This window comes from Anomaloglossus baeobatrachus, chromosome 2 (genome assembly GCF_048569485.1).
Source record: "Anomaloglossus baeobatrachus isolate aAnoBae1 chromosome 2, aAnoBae1.hap1, whole genome shotgun sequence".
Classification (NCBI taxonomy): domain Eukaryota; kingdom Metazoa; phylum Chordata; class Amphibia; order Anura; family Aromobatidae; genus Anomaloglossus; species Anomaloglossus baeobatrachus.
In genome coordinates this window covers 203913933-203933291 of record NC_134354.1, presented here as the reverse complement: position 1 = coordinate 203933291, position 19359 = coordinate 203913933, and the positions used below count along the sequence as shown (strand labels likewise).

The 19359-nt window shown below is 43.1% G+C and overlaps 1 protein-coding gene across 1 annotated transcript in view; it reads right to left on the bottom strand.

Annotated features, from left to right (window-relative positions):
* SLC16A1 (solute carrier family 16 member 1) overlaps positions 1-19150 on the bottom strand; it is a 41583-nt gene extending 22433 nt beyond the window's left edge. Inside the window, exon 1 of the mRNA XM_075335588.1 lies at positions 19049-19150. The gene's annotated coding sequence lies outside the window, so the exon portion shown is untranslated. The remainder of the gene's footprint in view (positions 1-19048) is intronic.
* Between the last annotated feature and the right edge of the window lie 209 nt (positions 19151-19359).

Below are 19359 nucleotides of genomic sequence, written 5' to 3'. Positions count from 1 at the left end.
TTACAAAAAGTGGTTCCCTAAGAACTCCCCATCAAAGCTAAGGGCCCATTTACACTTTCTGACCCCGGCTGTTAAATGACCATTCATCAGCTATTAAAAAACAAATATAAAAAAAAAAAAAAAAAAAAAAAAGCTTATGGACCTATTCATATAAAAGAAAAATTGTACGACAGATTGTATTGTTCCGATTTAAAATCATTGTAGCCAACAAACTAGATTTTTGCTCATTTGTTCTCCTGTTTAGATGTGCTAATAACAAATGAGTGCCATACACCCACCCGCCCGGGAGGTGTAGTCAGCCGTGTGCACGCCCGACAGGGAGGCGCAGGCAGCCGTGCGCCAGCTCGCCCGACAGGGAGGTGCAGACTGCGGTATAAAATATTATACTGCTGTGATGATGGGAGGACAGAGTGCACCAACTCCACCCACAAACAGCACCCCAACAAGGGCAATGGCCATTGTCGGATGTAACCCACTCCTGTGCACAGCAGCATTCAGTACCGAATGTTGTGTACACTTGCACAAATGTCACAAAATTTAAGTGTCAGAAGACACTACGTCAGGGAATCTTTCTTGGGCCACCTGGGGGCTGAACACCTTTGCTCTTTATGTAGGTCGCCACCAGTAATGTCAGAAGTGAGCCCAATCAGGTTTTTATCCTGTAGACAGCAGTTAAACTGAAATGGTTACAACTCATTTTGCCAACAGCAAATGTTTTAACATTTAAATTTTCCCATTTGGAAATAAAATTGTCACCAACAAGTGTCTACACAGTAAGGCTACGTGTCCATGATGAGCATTGGGTACGTTTTTGATGTTGTAGACTTCTTGCACCCACTAAGTTAGGTTACCATTGTGGTTTTAGCACTACATTTGACATCTTTATGGCATGTCAAGTTTTATATATATAAAAAAAAAAAAAAAGTGGGCATGACATTTCTGTACGTCCAATTCACTTTTCTGGAACTATGAGGCTATGTGCCCATGGGTGCTCGCACCTGCAAATTTTGCTGAGGAAAACCTGCGGATTTATCTGGATTTTCTAGATAAATCCGCAGGTTTCAGCAAGTACAGACACTCCCCATGTTATCCTATGGGTCTTGTGGAGTTCTGTGTCCATGCTGCGGCATGTGCGGCTGCAGAATATGCTGTGGATGTCCCGCAGCTGCACATAACTGCATGTCCATTATTCATGCGGAAGTTCCACCTCTCTACTATGGAGATAGAGGCCGGAACTTCCGGAGGCAAGTCGCATGAATGTCTGCAGTTTTCCAGCAGCTATTTCGCTGGAATCCTGCAGCTATGTATAGCTGCAGGATTCCGGGGAACTGCTGAGGGACACCTGCGGACATACCTGCGGATATATCAGCAGGTGCAAGCTCCCGTGGGCACATAGCCTAAGGGTGTGTGCACCAGGGCTGTGGAGTCGGAGTCGTGGAGTCGGAGCTCAATTTGGTGGAGTCTGAGTCTGTATAAAATGAACCGACTCCTAAAATATATCATTAATTGGGTACAGTATTTCAATGCAGAATGTGCTGAATGTTTTTTCATAGGATTTTGTGAAAGTTATGAAATGTCCAATAAATGGCTGTTCTATTCCTGATCTAAGGCTACATTCACACACAGCATTTTTGCTGCGTATTTTGAGGATACGTTTGTCAGCTGCAAAAGCAGATAAGCTTTTTAAAAAACCGCATCACCTGAAAGGTTTTTGAGCTCATAGATAATGTTTTCAATAGCAAAAGCAGATTAGAAAAACGCCACACAAGCTGACATGCTCATTCTTTGTGAGGATTTGTTTTTGAGCCCAAAAACGGATCCTCACGAAATGATGTGTGTGAATGTCATATCTTGAAACCCATTGCCTTTGCTGGATGCCCAAAGTCACTGCATTTCACGGAATTATTTTGCCATCAATGTTCAATATGTTTGTGACAAGAAAGAAATTGTTACCAAGACACTGGCAGTAAAAGATACTAAAGCTCATCACACCAGCCAGTTTCTCCAGGCCTTGGTGGAAAAAGTTCTGCAAGATTACGAACTCAAAAAAGAACAGGTTCTTGCTATTGTAACGGACAATGCTTCAAACATAAGTACAATTAAACTGATGAATAAGAGTAATGAACAACTGCTAGAAGAAAATTTAGGATTCAGTATGTTTGAGATGGAAGGCCATAGTGTTCATGTAACTGAGGAACAAACAGATATTACAACAGAAGAACAGCAACATGATACTTTAGGATTAGCTGCTGTTGAAGCTGCTTCAAAACCCTTTCATATTCATCACATGCGCTGTGTTGTGCACACGCTGCAGCTGGCAATAAGAGATAGTCTGCAAGAGGGATATGCTGGAAATCTGATTGGAAAAGTGAGGAAATTGGTTATTGCCGCCGGAACCCCTAAAATTGATTCCATCTTGAAGAGACGTGCTGGGAAATGGGCAATTGTTGATCAAGCCACTTGGTGGGGCTGCACTTGTTTAATGATTGAGTGATTGTTTGAACTGAAACCGTTTCTTATAGATATGGCAAACCCTCAGGTAACATTAAATGAAGGTCAATGGACACAGGTGGCTGAATTGAAGGAATTGCTTAAATCACCCATTTACCGTGACTAAAAAATTACAAGCTGAGGATTTAACTCCTGGCATTTTCATAAGGGAGTGGAAGAACTTGCTATTTTGCCTGTCCCAAAAAGGTTTAAACGCAGATGGCATTTCTGCTTCAATGAAACGGAGAGAGACACAGCTATTGGAAAAAAAAAATTCTTCTGGCAGCTGTTTATGTGGACCTAAGTCATCGTATACTGCTTGATGATCAACAGCTTACTAAAGGAAAAGAAGCTATGACTGAGGTAGCAGTTAGGATGAGTGGCCTACAGGACTGCTAGGCGCAAGAGGACTTGGGTCCTGACAGTGCTACTGCTGCCATATCTTCATCCTCATCAGATGAGGAGTTTAACTTTGACAAGTATTTGGATGAGATGGAACAGGCAAAGCGTTGCCACAAGGAAAAAGATTTCACACTGTCTCCTATAGCAAGCAGATTGACCAGATTTCAGCAAAATGTTTCACTTGCTCTCAAAGAAATAGAAAAATACAACCATTCACCAAAACTGACTGTTCATGAGGCAATTCCTTTATACCCGGAAATTGTTAGAGATGTTGCCCATGTGGTTACGGCTTTGCCTCCAACCCAAGTTACTGTAGAGAGGTTGTCCTCTAGCCTTAAAATTATTAGGTCAGATTTCAGGTCATCTGCGAAGGAAGATCTGATGGAAGCAATTCTATTTCTTAGAACAAATTCATAGACTCACTACACAAATGTTATTTAGAATGTTTGTGTTGCAAACTGTTTTTGCCACTTGCATAGTTTATAAACTATAAACTATGTAAGCGGCAAACAGTTTTCAACAAAAACATACTAAATAACATTTAGTATATTGCTTATATTTAAGTGAAAAATGTATTGTAGTACAATGTGAACATCAGACATTTAATCATTTTTATGATACAATAATCAAGATATTTAGATAGAACATAACATATATTCATTGGAATACAACTTTAGAACACAAAAAACTAATAAACTGTAAATATGTAATATACAATATACACACACACATACATATATATATACACATATATATATATATATATATATATATATATATATATATATATATATATATATATATATACACACACATACATACACACAAGATATACAGTATATGTAATCTCTATCACATTACATATTACATATTTACAATTTATTACTTTTTTTGTCTTCTAAAGTTGTATCATAACAATGATTAAATGTCTGATGTTCACATTGCACTACAATAAATTTTTCACTTAAATATAACAAATATATGGTGCAGTCGGTGCAAGGGAAATTGAGGAGTTGGAGTTGAAGGTTTGGCTTACTGACTCCACAGCCCTGGTGTGCACACTAAGTATTTGGTGCAGACATTTCTGCAGGTCTTGGGAGGAAAATAGCAGCGTTAAAAAAGCTAAAAAATTTTACATGCTTTTATTGGTGCTGATTTTTGCTCACTCATCAGTATGGGTGAAATCTGCAGCAAAAACACTGAAAGAATCGATTTAAATCTGTAAGTCAGAAATAAGCAGCGTGCGCACGAGACTTCAGGATTCTCACTTTGCTGTGGTCAGGAAACCATTCAGAAGAAAAAAAAAAAAGTAAAAAGTATGTGACAAAAAAAAGCTGCATTTTGGTGCAGGTGAAGTCAGAAGCAATGTGAAAACTTAACCTAAAGCGCACTCTCTATTCTATAGTTAATAAATCTGCAGAGGAATAAACAAAGGCACCAAAACAATTCACTCCCAGAGGGCAAAACCTGTGTCAGCAAGGACTAAGTAAAGACAGAGCAATACAATTAGCTGAATATTTTGAACTATGAAACTCAGTTTTTAGGAAACAAAAATAAACAAATGTCAGGAAAGAAGGGTCAGATTGGTAACATGCTTGCTCAGTGTTTCCTCAGCTTCCAGGACAGTCAGCTCTCTGATACTTGACACTATTGTGAGCTACGTGCAAACCGTGCCGAAGAACAACCCAAGGAGGGTTTCTTGCTTATTTAGGAACATGTGGCTTCATTAGTAAGAGTTACGTAGTCAGGAAGAGGATGAGGACACAGACGGACTCCCTGATGACGTGTAGGAGCTTAGTCACAGGGTTTGCCGCGTAGTAAAACGACAGTGTGAAGACCAGAAGCAATACGGAACCAAGATTACCACAGACATTGCTCAGCTGATATACCTGTGACTGCAATTCAGAGGAAGGGGTGGGGTGGTGAGGAGCGGACACCAGAACACAGGGCTGTGGAGTCGGAGTCGGAGCTCATTTTGGTGGAGTCGGAGTCGGTATAAAATGCACCGACTCCGACTCCTAAAATATATAATAAATTGGGGACAGGAGTGCAATGCAGAATGTGCTGAATATTTTACTAAATAATAACATTTAGTATAATGCTTATATTTAAGTGAAACATTTATTGTAGTACAATGTGAACATCAGACATTTAATTGTTTTTATGATACAATAATCAAGATATTTGGATAGAACATAAAATATTTATTGGAATACAACTTTAGAACACAAAAAACTAATAAATTGTAAATATGTAATATATATATATATATATATATATATATATATATATATATATATATATATATATATATATATATATATATATATATACACATACACACACACACAGTGTATATACACACACAAGATATATATGTAATCTACTGTATATTACATAGTGTATTACATATTTACAATTTATTACAGTTTTTTGTGTTCTAAAGTTGTATTCCAATAAATATATTTTATGTTCTATCCAAATATCTTGATTATTGTATCATAAAAATTATTAAATGTCTGATGTTCACATACACATATTCATGTACTACAATACATTTTTCACCTAACTATAAGCAATATATGTAGGAGTCGGAGTCGGAGTCGGTGCAAGAGAATTTGAGGAGTCGGAGTCGAAGGTTTGGCTTACCGACTCCACAGCCCTGCCAGAACAAACCCAAAGGTCACTTCAGATTGAGCAGCACTCATTGTGAAATTTATACACATTTCCAAGCTAAATAATCTGCATATATTCATACGTTTTATGTCTATTTCTTGTTGCAGAGTAACCAACCCAAAAACACAATGTAAAGCAGTGTAAACGGAAGGGTCAGAGTTGCCGCTGAAATAAATAGGGGGGGGGGGAATTGCATCAAAAAGGTCACTTTCTGCTGCAGGGAAGTCATATGCCATTATATTATAACCCATCAACTTTGCTGGTCATGTAAAGTGCGGAGGATTTAATGTACCCAAAATCCACAAACAAGCAACGCGTCAACCCAACCTTAGGCCTCATTCAGGCGTCAGTGATTTGCAGCAGTGTTTGGTGAACGTTTCAGATTTTACTATTCCAAAGTTTCTCTTATGACTACGAACAAACAGCAAAGTCTAGCATGGTCTGGAGATGCCCATCAGTCCCCATGGGAATGCAAAGCTGCTGGATTTCAAAGGATTTCTTTTTTATATAGAGAGAGGATATTGGCCTTACCAGAAATACACAATGGCTTTCATACCTGACTGTTGGTTCCCTTTAAATGGAATCGGTCACACAGCAGCATAATGTAGGAGCAGAACAATGTCGGGGCAGAGACTGATTCCAGCTATGTATCGCTTAGGCTACTTTCACACATCCGGTTTGAGCACTGCGGCTCAATCCGGCTGTGAAAACTATGCAACGGATGCGGCGAAAACACCGCATCCTTTGCATAAGTTTTTACATGCGGCCCGTCCGTTTTTTTCCGGTTGCGGCATGCTACTGAGCATGCGCAGTGGAAAAAAACCGCATGCGGTGAGCGGATGCGTTTTTTTCCGCATCGCGCCGCATCCGGCCTCCATAGGTATGCATTGAAAAATGTGCCGCAGCGGCCGGATGCGGCGCGATGCGGTATTTTTTGCCGGAGCAAAAAACGTTGCAGGGAATGTTCGATCCGGCCGCAGCATCGGCTAAATCTGCCGCATGCGGCAAAAACCGGACCGAACGCAAGCCCCTGCGGCACAATACGGCACTAATGTAAGTCTATGCAAAAAAAAAAACACAACCGGCGTTAGAAAAGCCGGTTGCGGTTTTTCTGCAGAACGCCGTATTGTGCCGCAGAGCAAAAATCCGGATGTGTGAAAGTACCCTTACCAGGCTGCTTGCTGCAGTTTTGATAAAATCTCTTGCAAATCTACCAGTTTTATGAATGCTGAGACCTGTCTAACTGTCCCCACACCACTGATTAGAAGCTTTCACCTGTGTTAGTGTAGAAAAAAAACTGCCGAAAAGTGGTAGGAGCAGGGTTATACAGAGCATATGAATATGGAGGACTACCTGGTAGCTGGTCTACTAGTCCTCTAGTGATAATTGATTTAATCAAACCTACAGCAAGAAGCCAGTAAGTGACATCACTGGAATCACGGTCTCAAGACACTGCATTGTACTGCTCTCAGGTTTTAAAGGGAAAAACCTGGAAAGATTTTAAGTCTAGTGAGCTATTAAAGGGAACCAGTCATCAGATTTGATCCTTATAAGCTACGGCCACAGGTAAGCTCTTTTATACAGTATTGTAGAATGCTGTATATACTGTAATTGCCCAGGCCACTCTGTAGAGCACAAAAACAATCAGCTTTTATAATACTCCCCTGCGGTGCGGTTGGGTCCGATGGGCGTTGCTCGTCTCAGTCTGGCGCCTCATCTATCCTTGCGATTACTGTCCTACTTGCTTCGTGTGGATGATGTGTCCTACATCATCCACAGTCCTTCATTGCGCTCCTGTGCATGCACACTTCTCTGCCCTGCTGAGGGCAGAGCAAAGTATTGTAGTGCACAAGCGTGGGCACTCTTTGACCTTTCCCAGTGCCTGCGCATTACAGTACTTTGCTCTGCCCGCAACAGGGCAGAAAGAAATGCGCGTGTGCAATGGCGGTCTCTGCGTGGATGACATAGGACGCGTTATCGACACAAAGCAGGTAAGGAGGATGGCGATCACAAGAAAAGAGGATGCACCGGACCGAGAACAGCTGCGTCCATCGGACCGGACCACTCTGCAGAGGAGTATAATAAAGGTCTTTTATTTATGTTATACAAAGCGGCCTAAGCATTTAAATACAGTATTCTAGAGTATATAAAAGCTTATGGGTGGTGGCCACTGCTTATAGGGTACATATCTGGTGGGGTCCCAGATGCCTACCATTACTAATTTAGGGCTTAGTGACAGCTGTAGGCTGCCATCAACTCCTTATTTCCCACAATTGCCACTGCACCAGGGAAACAGGAAGAGCCAGGTCCAGCGCCAGAATTCAGACGGTGGGCTGCTATTGTTAGACTGGAAATGGCCAATTACCATGGCCCTTCCATCCTAATAATATCAGCCTCCAGTTGTCAGTTGTCTGCTGTACCTTGCATGGTCTTAGAAAAATGGGGGAACCCCCCACATTTTTTTATTCTTTCATTAAAAAAACAAAAAAAACACATGGGATCCCCTCTATTTTTCATAAGCAGCCAAGTTACAGCAGACAACTGGGGGTTGGAACCCGCAAAAAAAAAAAAAAAAAAAAAAAAAAACAAAAAAAAAAAAAAACAGCTGGCCAAGCTAGCTGTCGCTCTATTGGGCTGTTCTGTTATTTCTTTCTATTATATATGTTCTATTCGTTATATCTATTTTTATTACCTATTCTAGCTATAAACTTTCTTATAATTGTTTCTGCTTTTAAAAAAAACTAACAAAAATGCAGCAAAAACGTGGAAAAAGTCTTTTTTGGGCCACAAGCTGCTTTTTCTGTGACCACAGGAAAATGTTGCACTCAGGAAAAAGATGCAGTGTGCGAACATAGCCTAAGGAATACCATTCACATTTCAAAGACAATCATTTTGTAAGGTGAGGGTTGCCTTAATGGCTGCAGTCAGTGGCAGAAAATAAAGGTGCATACTTGCTGCATACCGACCCAGCACTGACCTTCCACTGTCTTATAGGTCACAGGACTCTGCTACGTCACAGGGGATCTGCAGATCTGCTGCAGCCTTTCAGTATTTTGATGGAATACAGACGGCAGCCGATCAGTGACCACTGATTGTTCTAGCACGTTGACTGCCATAAGGAAACGCAGAGGAGACCTCAGGAATGGCGCTCAACTGGGAGGAAAGAACGAGTGGACAACGTTTTAATAAAGTCCTCTGAATTTTTAGGTAAAGTCTGTAAGATTCCGAGCCCCTTATGATGTTTATCGTGTTTTTGATGCAGCTTATTTTTCAAAAAAGCGGCGTCTTATAGTTCCAACAACGTGGATGGCATTTAAAGAACCTAAGGTGTAGAAATTCTCCAGCGTCAAAAACCCAGGACACACTGATCGTGGGAATGTAGCCTCACTCTTCATATACTCATCCATGTTTAAACACGTACATAAAAAAAAACTTATTGGCCCTTTTTTATCCATATCTATCCATATCTATCATCAGGGTAAAAAAAAAAAAAATGTGATTCGCACCATAGAATATAAAGGATACAAGTGGCGTATCTGTGAAAGAATCCAACAACGCGTACGTGCAACACGAATGTCTGAACGAGGCCTTACAAGAACAGCATGCTCAACAAGCATTTCTAAAGGCAATAGGGATAGTGATCAGGCTCAGAGCAGAAAGATCCCATGTGGTGAAGAAAAAAATGGTTATATGTGAAGACCATAAATAAAGCAGGAAAACACACATTATCTTGTTATCGATTATTCTGATGTAATAAAATGGGGAAATCTGGCAATACTACACAGCTCCTCTGAGCCAGATGCAGGTCTGTAGGCTGAGGCATGCCCTGGCACCGGCACAAGAGTAAATGAGCCTAGAACAGACTCAGGAATTGTTCAAGTTACCACTAAGTCTGGTGACAAGGACAAGCATTTACAGCTGAAGAGGCCACATGGCTGGATTATGCATTCACATCAGATGGTTTCAGGTTGGAAATAGCACTGGACATCATTTGGAGGAGGGTACAGCTATTGCATCATTCGTGGTTAAAGGGACTGTTCATGCCGGCACACTGATCACTAACACGCAGGGGAGCGCGGCCTAGAGGCAGACAGGCAAGGAGAGGACCGTCAGTGTCTTGTTGCTCTATTTCTGCAATACATTTTATCAAGAGCAATTATTGTCACACATCAACAGGAGCGCTCCGAAAAGACGGAATATTGTGTATGTATAATGAAATCTGAAGAGAGAATATAAGACTGTTATATATTGTTGTTTCCCCATGCACCTGGTATGTAACGGAAAGATTCACACTGCCAAACCACAGCACGATTACTACTTGTTAAGCAAATTCTGACATTGTTTGCTTCTTACACTTGGCCGAGTATCAATATGGAACTAGACCTGAACTGAAAAGGGTGGCTCCCTTCAGATATTTTATTAGAAACTGCAGCTGAAACCTATCGTGCTGCCTGCCTAGCACTGGCTGCGGCACGGACATCACGATTAGTGAGCTCAGAGGAATGCCCCCCTCCAGAGCTCACAGACTCACTGCCACACTGTGATATCAGTGCCACAGCCAATGCCAGACTCAGCCGGTGGACCCATGGATGCCGAATACAGCACAATTTGCCTTTTTTTTGGTATTAAAAAAAAAAAAAATCAGTTGGGAGCGAGCATTATCTGAAAGGGAAAAACTCCTTTAAAATACGGTACCATTATCCTGGGTTTCCAGCTCCACTCATTTTCAAATTAGACTCGACGGATCAGAATCGACTTTCCTTCTAAGAGCGTCCTTTTCACGCACAAGCCACTGTGATCCAGCGAGCCCAATTTGAGGCCACATTACTAAAAGAAGACTGGAGTTGGGCTGGAAACCAAAGATGGCTTCCCAAACACTTGATTCATATCCAGAAAAAAAAAATAAAAAAACACCACACTTGGCAACAAGTAAATACCGACATATGTGAAACTGTTCCGGCCAAGTCAATGGTCACTTGTCTTCTTCACAAGCAGAATTCTGAGGCAAGGCATGGACACGCCACAATGCACTTCCATGTGACTGGAAATCATTATTTCTCACTGGCGGCACATCAAGTTATTATACGTATAATCTTTTAGTTTTTGTATGAGAACCTTTCCATAGTACATTTGCCCTGACAGTTTCCCGTTATAATACAGATTATTTCTATATCTCTTAATTGGATTAAATATTGCATAACCATGAAGCTGTGCACGATAGGCAGCTCACGGGACACATCACACCATACTGGCTTATGTATATAGAAAACTGATTTATACAAAAACTTTAATAGATACACTACTCACAAAAAGTTAGGGATATTTGGCTTTCGGGTAAATTTTCAGGATGATCCTAAAATTTCAGGTGACAAACTTTTGAATGCACATGTTCAACTGTTTAATGTCTCCGCACAACTTTCTGTTCTCTAACAAGGAGCTTAATGCCAAAATTTACAACAAATGTTTAATCCATAAATCACCTAACACATTTTGGGGTTCATTAGAATTGGTATTTAAATAGTCCTCCTCATCATGCTGTTCACATTTTGACATCATAAGACCAGGATGACACCTAAACAACTGATGAACTGTACCCAGCTATTGTGAGGCTTCAAGCAGGATGTTCTCAGACGGAAGTGACCACTGAGCTTAGAGTATCATGAGCAGGTTGCAACAGAGATACAGAGAGACTGCAAGAGTCACAGAAAAGCATAGATGTGGACGTACTTTGGCCACATCCCACACTGTTGACAGCATGATTGTGAACAATGCCCTTCGGAACCAGATGATGAATGCCACACAACTACAGGTACAAGTATACCCCACTTCATCAGGTAATCCACCAGAATGACATTCTGGTGGATTACCTGATGAAGAAGTGGGGTACACGTCAAAACACTTTGTATTAAACCACCTTGCATTATACTTCTCCTGGACGTGTGTCGTAGTGGTAGATCGAAATTTTACAATGTTCCTAAGCGGATTTTGGTCTTTTCTAGGAAGTAGACTCTGCAGCAGCTGGTTACAGGCTTTATATCTAGCTGTGTGATGCACAACTTAATAAGGTGAGCATATTTCCTTATTTATTTTTATTCTGTTTTTGGGTAATACCCTATTGCGCTTTTTTTCCCCCCTCCTAGCACAGCTAGGAACATTTAAGGGAGGTGAGACACCAAAGTCTCACGTCAGACCATTTGAAACTGTTTACGTCAGCGTGGTAGATGACCTGCAAGGGTACCTGACCACACCACCAGAAACAGGTGTCATCTTGCTGGATGAAGGACCAGTGGGCCTTAGTGCTGTTCACGGTTAATTCATGCTGAGCGAATATGATGGCTTCCAGCGATGTTAAAGACATCAAGGAAAGCGCTATGCATCAGCCGCTGTTGTCACCAGATGAGCCTTTGGTGGTGGTTACAGTGTGGGCAGATGTGTCTAATGAATACAGAACTGCCCTACACTTTGTGACTGGTACAGTGACCAGCTCCTACTACTTGAATAGCATCACTAATCCAATCATTGTGCCTCCGCATGAACAACACTGGCCTATTTTCATCTTTTTGGATGACCATGCTCCAGTACATCATTAGGGACCAGCTACTAGAGACCGGGGTACCTCAAGTGGAGTGGCCTACACTTTCTCCATAACTGAATCCCATAGAAAACATTTTGAACCAGCTGAGTCGCCGTGTAGAGGCTCGCAACTCTGTATCCCGGAACCTCAATGACCTGAGGGCTACCCTTCAACAGTGAGATGCCATGCCTGTGCAGACAATAAATCAACTTGTGAACAGCAGATGTCGTAGTCAAACTGTAGTAGATACTTAAAGCCACATGACAAGTTATTGAGATACTGACATTTTAAAGAGGGGGGGGGGAATATATCCATCATTGTGGTTGGCTTTTGTTTCAATAAAATTGATTGAAATGAGGAAATCACCATTACAGGCTTCTATTTAAATCCCCTACTTTCTAGATAAAATATGCCTGTAGAGAGAATTTTTTACATTTAACATAAATTTCACCCGAAAGCCAAATATCCCTAACTTTTTGTGAATAGTGTATATATGTATATCTCATAATTGCAGGAGTAAATTCTGGGGTGGCCGGCAGTTCCTCACTTGCCAAAGACCACATGTGGTCTGAGGGGTAATATGGAGACTGATGTGCTGGTTTAAGAAGACTTCTAGGCCATGCAATGCTCTTCTAGGAAATAAAGTTATGCACATTACCCCTTCAGAGAGGAAGTGGAATGGAACTCTAGTGCCTCCTACAGGAAGTAGCAATCCCAAATGTCAATACCGACCCTTTTAACGAACATTGCCACATGACTTGGGAAAAAAGTCTTTTTTTTTATTAAGTGGTTTCACTTTTATTCTAAGTCATGTTGCAAGACTCATTAACAGGGTCGATATTTACTTTTAGGATTGCTAGTTCCAGTAGGTGGCACTAGAGTTCAAGTGCTCTTTGAAGGGACAATTTACTTGTTCATCACATGTAAATGTTTTTAGGCAACTGCTAAATCAAAGACTCATCATCAAAGAACTGTGTTAGAAGTCAACATGTGCAAAACATCGTTAAAAACTGAAGTGTCATGTTATCACACAACTCACGAAAACATTGGCAAGTCAATCTAAACCTCTAGAACTGCCACAGTAGAGCGACTCCAAGAAATTACTAAGCAAGAAATAAACAATCTTACACGGAGTCCAGGCCACAGTCTTCTACTTTGTGGAAGCTCGGACCAGCCCTCCCACCGGAATAATCCCAGACCTCGAAAGTATGTAGATCCGCAACGGTCGCCTGCTGGAAGGCACCAATCCAATCATTCTGGCTAAGCATATTAAACATTATTAGAAAGTGTAAAGGACTCCCTAGTTAGATTAGTACATTTGTAAACGAGATTTTACCAGGGTTAATAAAGGTCACTGATCAATTATTGTGAAATGTCACCATTTTCTATTATTCACTTGCCATTTCAATAGACATCTAAGTGATGAAAATGGTCACCAAACCCATGGCACCTACTTTTTTCAAAGTAATATTTGATGTTAGTTTTTTTTTTTTTAAAGTTGCACCATGATTGTGCGCAGTACCATGCCCGATACTTGTAATGAGCAGTTGGACGCTTGGATGGGCACAACTCAAGTGCCCGAGTATAAAGGAAATCAATGGGGAACGCAAGCATTTTTCTTGGAAATCCTCTGGAAAAATGCTCGAGTTCTCCTTTGACTTTGATTGTGCTCGGTAAACAAGTCAAGCCCAACCGAGCGATAAAACGCTGGTTACGAGTACAGAGCCACGGTAGTGCTTGCTCATCACTAATCATCATCATCATCATAGGAGGACAAAGTCATAGTCTCCTCCTGTTGACCTCTGAGTTGTCCTTGAGGAACTACAGACTATATGTAAACTGTACTTGCCTGCTGTGGATCTGGAAGAAATGATTATAGCTGTATTAGTTTTTTTTTATTATATTACCAAGTTCAATTGTCCCCCAAAACAGTATTTTTTTCACCCACCTTAAAAAAAAAACAAAAAAAAACAGGACACTGCCAAAAATGTGTTTAGACAGCACAAAGTGACTGCCTGCGTCATTAAAGTTTTCAGTGCTTGAAATGGGCAAAAATGAGATGGGAACATAGTCTTATTATCACATAGCTCAACGTTTGAGACGTCACTACAACACTCAGCAAGGCACACTGACAAGGTTTTCCCTGACCTCAGCCTGAGAAGACAAAGCTTTAAAGGGAACCTGTCTCCAGTTTTATGCCCTATAAGCAGCAGCAACCACCAGTGGGCTCTTACATAGAGCATTCTAACATGCTGTATATAAGAGCCCAGGCCGGGGGTATAACAAAAAACACTTTATAATACTCACCTAAACAGGTCGCTGCAGTGGATGAGAGTCAAATGGGCGTCTTCATCCTCCGGTGCCTCCTCTTTCGGCCATCTTTGTCCTCCATCTTCTGAAATTGCGGTGCATGACGCGCCCTACGTCATACACACTCGCCGGCATTCAGGTCTTGAGCAGGGCAGATCAAAGTATTGTAGTGCACATGCGCAGGACCTGCGAGTGTGGATGACGTAGGACGTGTCATGCATACAGGCTTCAGAAGGAGGACGAAGCTGGCCGAAAGAGGACGCGCCAGCCCCGGACGACGAAGACGCCCATTTGAGTCACATCCACCACAGCGACTGGTTTAGGTGAGTATTATAAAGTGTTTTTTTATGTTCTACACAGCAGTCTGAGTTCTTATATACAGCTTGTTAGAATGCTGTATATAAGAGCCCACTGGTGGTGGCCGCAGCTTATAAAGCAAAAAACTGGCGACAGGTTCCCTTTAAATGTCAATTAAATCCTTGTGTATATGACATCCTGAAAATCCGTGATACCTGTGTATTTGGAGATGTAAAGCATCTTGCCAAGATCTGAAGCTGGAGGAGGGATACTTCTCACTCATGTGCAAAAAATCCTTTCTAGGTCTTGTACGGTCTTAAATTGCATTTGTACCTGCAAGACTATGAGCTGTAGATTCTGCGCTAAGGTGTCACATCTTCCATGCTGTCAGTTGCCAAGCAACCAAGACGCCCTTTCATGAGACACTCCGTGAACAGCACGCACACACTGATGGAGGCAGAGCCACTCTCAGCAATACCTGCTCATCCTGCATCACAGGGGGAGGGAGAGAACGCATGCTGCTGCCTGCTGGAATTACCAATACACCAGAAATGGAGAACGCAGTGCTAAGCAGGCCCACGCTGCTGCACTGTGCACACAAATGAGAACGCGGAGGCGATTATTAACGCCTACTGAAACAGCGATCCGACAATACTGACTGGGTCACTAATGGACACATTCACACCTGCACAACGTAGGCACACGGGATCTATCCAATGGTTACTGTGCTCCACAAAGTCTGTAAGCCGCGATAGGCCAGAAGTGGAGAAGCTCTGATCAGTTTACTGCCCCATATAAAAATATAGATCAATACTCCCCTCCCGCAGCAGAGCCATCCCAGCAATGCTGGCGCTGCTATTCTTGGTGGGACCCAACAATGCGCCTGGCACAGACATCACAGGAACTGAGCCGCTGAATGAGGCCAGGGTTCATTGTATATGGGGCACTGAAGTAATTAAAGGGAATCTGTCACATGGTTATTGCCAACTCCTCTGAGAGCAGCATAGCATAAGGGCAGAGATCCTGATTCCAGCAATGTGCCACTTACTGGGCTGCTTAGTGTAGTTTTGATAAAATCACTGTTTAATCAGCAACAGATTCTCATTAGAGGACTACTTGGCGTACTGTAGCTCTAAATAACTGTTAAGGTGGCTTTACACACTGCAACATCGCAAACGACATCGCTGTAACGTCACCGGTTTTGTGACGTAATAGCGACCTCCCCAGCGACATTGCAGTGTGTGAAACACATCAGTGACCTGGCCCCTGCTGTGAGGTTGCTGATCACTACACATCTCTCAGGACCATTCTTTGGTCCTTTGTTTCCCGCTGTGCAGCATGATCGCTAGAAAGTCTCAGTGTGTAAAGGGGCCTTTACAGCGACTTTGTTAGCGACTTCCCTTTCAAAAAGCTGCTTTACAACGTCCCCAATGACTAGCTAGGTCGTTCTGCAGGTCCGGATCGCTGTTGCGTCGTTGGCCAGGTCTGCCTGTTTGACAGCTCACCAGAGACTCAACAGAGACTTTGTAGCAATCCCAGCCAGGTTGGGATCGCTAGAAAGTCTCAGTGTGTAAAGGGGCCTTTAGATCTGCAGCAGAGAAAACATTGATTTTATCAAAATGACAGCAAACAGCTCAGTAAGTTGCACATCACTGGAATCAGGGTCTCTATTTCTATATTTCTACATTATGCTGCTCTCAGATGGGGAACAAAAACCTGGTAACAGACTCCCTTTAAGCAGTGACTGTTCATTACTGGACATCCCCTTTAATTCAACACATTAGGCTTTGTTCCCGCAATCAGTGTTCATTTTTGATGCTGCAGAGTTTATGCACCATAGATTACATGTGCTTTTTATGGTGTGCAATCCTCTAAGTAAAGCTGCTTTGTTTCTGAAACTTCAAGTTATTGACATAATTAGGTGCAGATTACATGAGCTTTTGATGTGTTTCCATAGTGGAAGCGCACGTGCATTTTTTAAATACGGATTTTCCGCATCTAATACAAGTCTATGTGGAAAAAACACACAAAACTGAGTGCTACTTCAAAACAAGTTGACATCTTGCGGTTTGAAATAACACCACAGGTCAGTAGATAGAGATTAAAAAAAAACAAACCACAAACTGTGGGCAGGAGAGATAGATTATATATATATATATATATATATATATATATATATATCCATAAACCGCTGCGTTTGTGATGCAGCAAATATACGCAGCATACAAAACTGAATACAAACTACTTCTGGCCACGGGCCCTTAGACGCATCAACGTCATATGAGAAGCACTCAGAGCTAGTACGAGTTACGGCAACAGTCATCAGATTTTAGCGCAGAATCCCACCCAAACCTCCCAATCCACAGAACTTGGGTTTCCAGAACGCCGCTCACAGGCAAAGGAAAATCCTATACAGACCAAGCATCAGCACAGAAGAAAAAAAAATAATAAAATGCACAGAAAAGCTGGGATCAGAGCTGTGGAATAACAATAGGGCCAATTATTGTGGAGAATTATGGCAGAATGCCAGGGGTCAGCAATACAGCGAGATATCTGCCATGTGAACATACCCGTGCTTGTCACGTGCCACCGCTCTATGCACCTCACTGCTACCGTATAGGACGTTACTTTATGCAATGACTAAAGGCATGTGCTGCCGAGAACAGACGTTTTGAAAAAAAGTGTGCTTGGCAAAAGAGCATTTTGCATTGTTGTAGGTATGCCAAGGATAAATACTTGTTACTCAGGTCAGTGTAAATGCTCTAAAAGAACCAGAGGCCCGAAACGCATCAAAACCTGTGCATTTAGTGTACACAAAGTCTGAACCCTACCGGCACTAAACTTGTGCGTCTTCTCACACCACTGACGGAGCTGGGAAGGACTTTCATTCATTCAAGCAAAACCATAAAATTCGAGTAATTCTCTTAAAGGAGCATTGTACCAAAAATAGGCTGTGAACATTACACTACAGTCATTGACCTACATGATGAAATCCTTCAGAAAGTCCAGAGACGTGGGAATACAAGAGCGTGATGATAGATCGTAGAGAAATAAACCCTGATCTCAAGCCTCTGCTGGCTGTCAGTAAATGGAAACGTCCCAGGGGAAACCAGCCACAGCCTCGTCATTTATATTACAGCTGTGGATCTGCTACAATGTATCCACTCCAGACACTTGTCTAATCAGCCAATATCAGAGCCCAGCTGTCTCCTATACTGAGGGTTTGTTACAATGTAACATGCTTCATGGTCAATCCACAGGGATTAGATGAAAGGGTAACTCAGATCGGAGAAGTATGGGCCTGGACAAACCCCAGAGAAGAGCGCAGGAAGCACAGTGTCACATAGGAGCCTGTATGCAGAAAACAATAGTGATTATTCCCTAGCATGTGACATGTGGCAGGAAGGTTACAGGAGATGAAACACTTACTAGAACTTATCACTGTCCAATCTGTGTCTAAAGGCAAGATCCTGCCACAGGAGCACGTCCACAGACACCCCCCCCCCCCCCACACACAAACGCGTCCACAGACACCCCCCCCCACACACAAACGCGTCCACAGACCCCCCCCGACAAACGCGTCCACAGACCCCCCCCCGACAAAACGCATCCACAGACCCCCCCCACAAAACACATCCACAGACCCCCCCCCAACAAAACGCATCCACAGACCCCCCCCCAACAAAACGCATCCACAGACCCCCCCCAACAAAACGCGTCCACAGACCCCCCCCCCCAACAAAACGCGTCCACAGACCCCCCCCCCAACAAAACGCGTCCACAGACCCCCCCCCCAACAAAACGCGTCCACAGACCCCCCCCCAACAAACGCGTCCACAGACCCCCCCCTCAACAAACGCGTCCACAGACCCCCCCCCCCCCAACAAACGCGTCCACAGACCCCCCACCAAACGCGTCCACAGACCCCCCCCCCAACAAACGCATCCACAGACCCCCCCCCCAAGAAACACGTCCACAGACCCCCCCCCCCCAAGAAACACGTCCACTGACCCCCAGGACAAATGTTTCCAAGGAATTGCATCACTCCTAGATCATAGCCAGCAGAACAGAGAAGCCCTACTCTCAGGGACCTGGAGGGAGAAGTTCGAGAGGGCTCAGGATGATCCTATAGGCACACTCAGGGGTCAATGATGAGAAGCAGATGGAGGATTAGAAGAAAGGGTTAATGGCGCTAGTGGAACGAAAGCCCGCCCGTTACACGTGGAGGAGAGGAGCACAAAGATGGAGACCCTCCCGCGGATAACACGGTGCACCGGACACAGGCCGCCGGTCACTCACCTCTCTGTATCCCGGAGTCACACGAGAGGCGGAGAGGCTGCAGCCCCGCACGATGCGCGCTCAGCACGGCAATGGGCTCATCAGCGGAGACTGAGGACAGGCAGCAGCTCGGGCAGAGGAACGGCGCATGCGCGCTGACCCGCCCCTCTGCCGGCCACGCCCCTCATTAGAGAACTAAAGGTGACCGCTTTGTCGTTACCAGCGCACGGCATTGAGGCAGAGGCAGCTGCTGGGCCGGGGCACGGGTGTGTATGGGGCACGGGTGTGTATGGGGCACGGGTGTGTATGGGGCACGGGTGTGTATGGGGCAC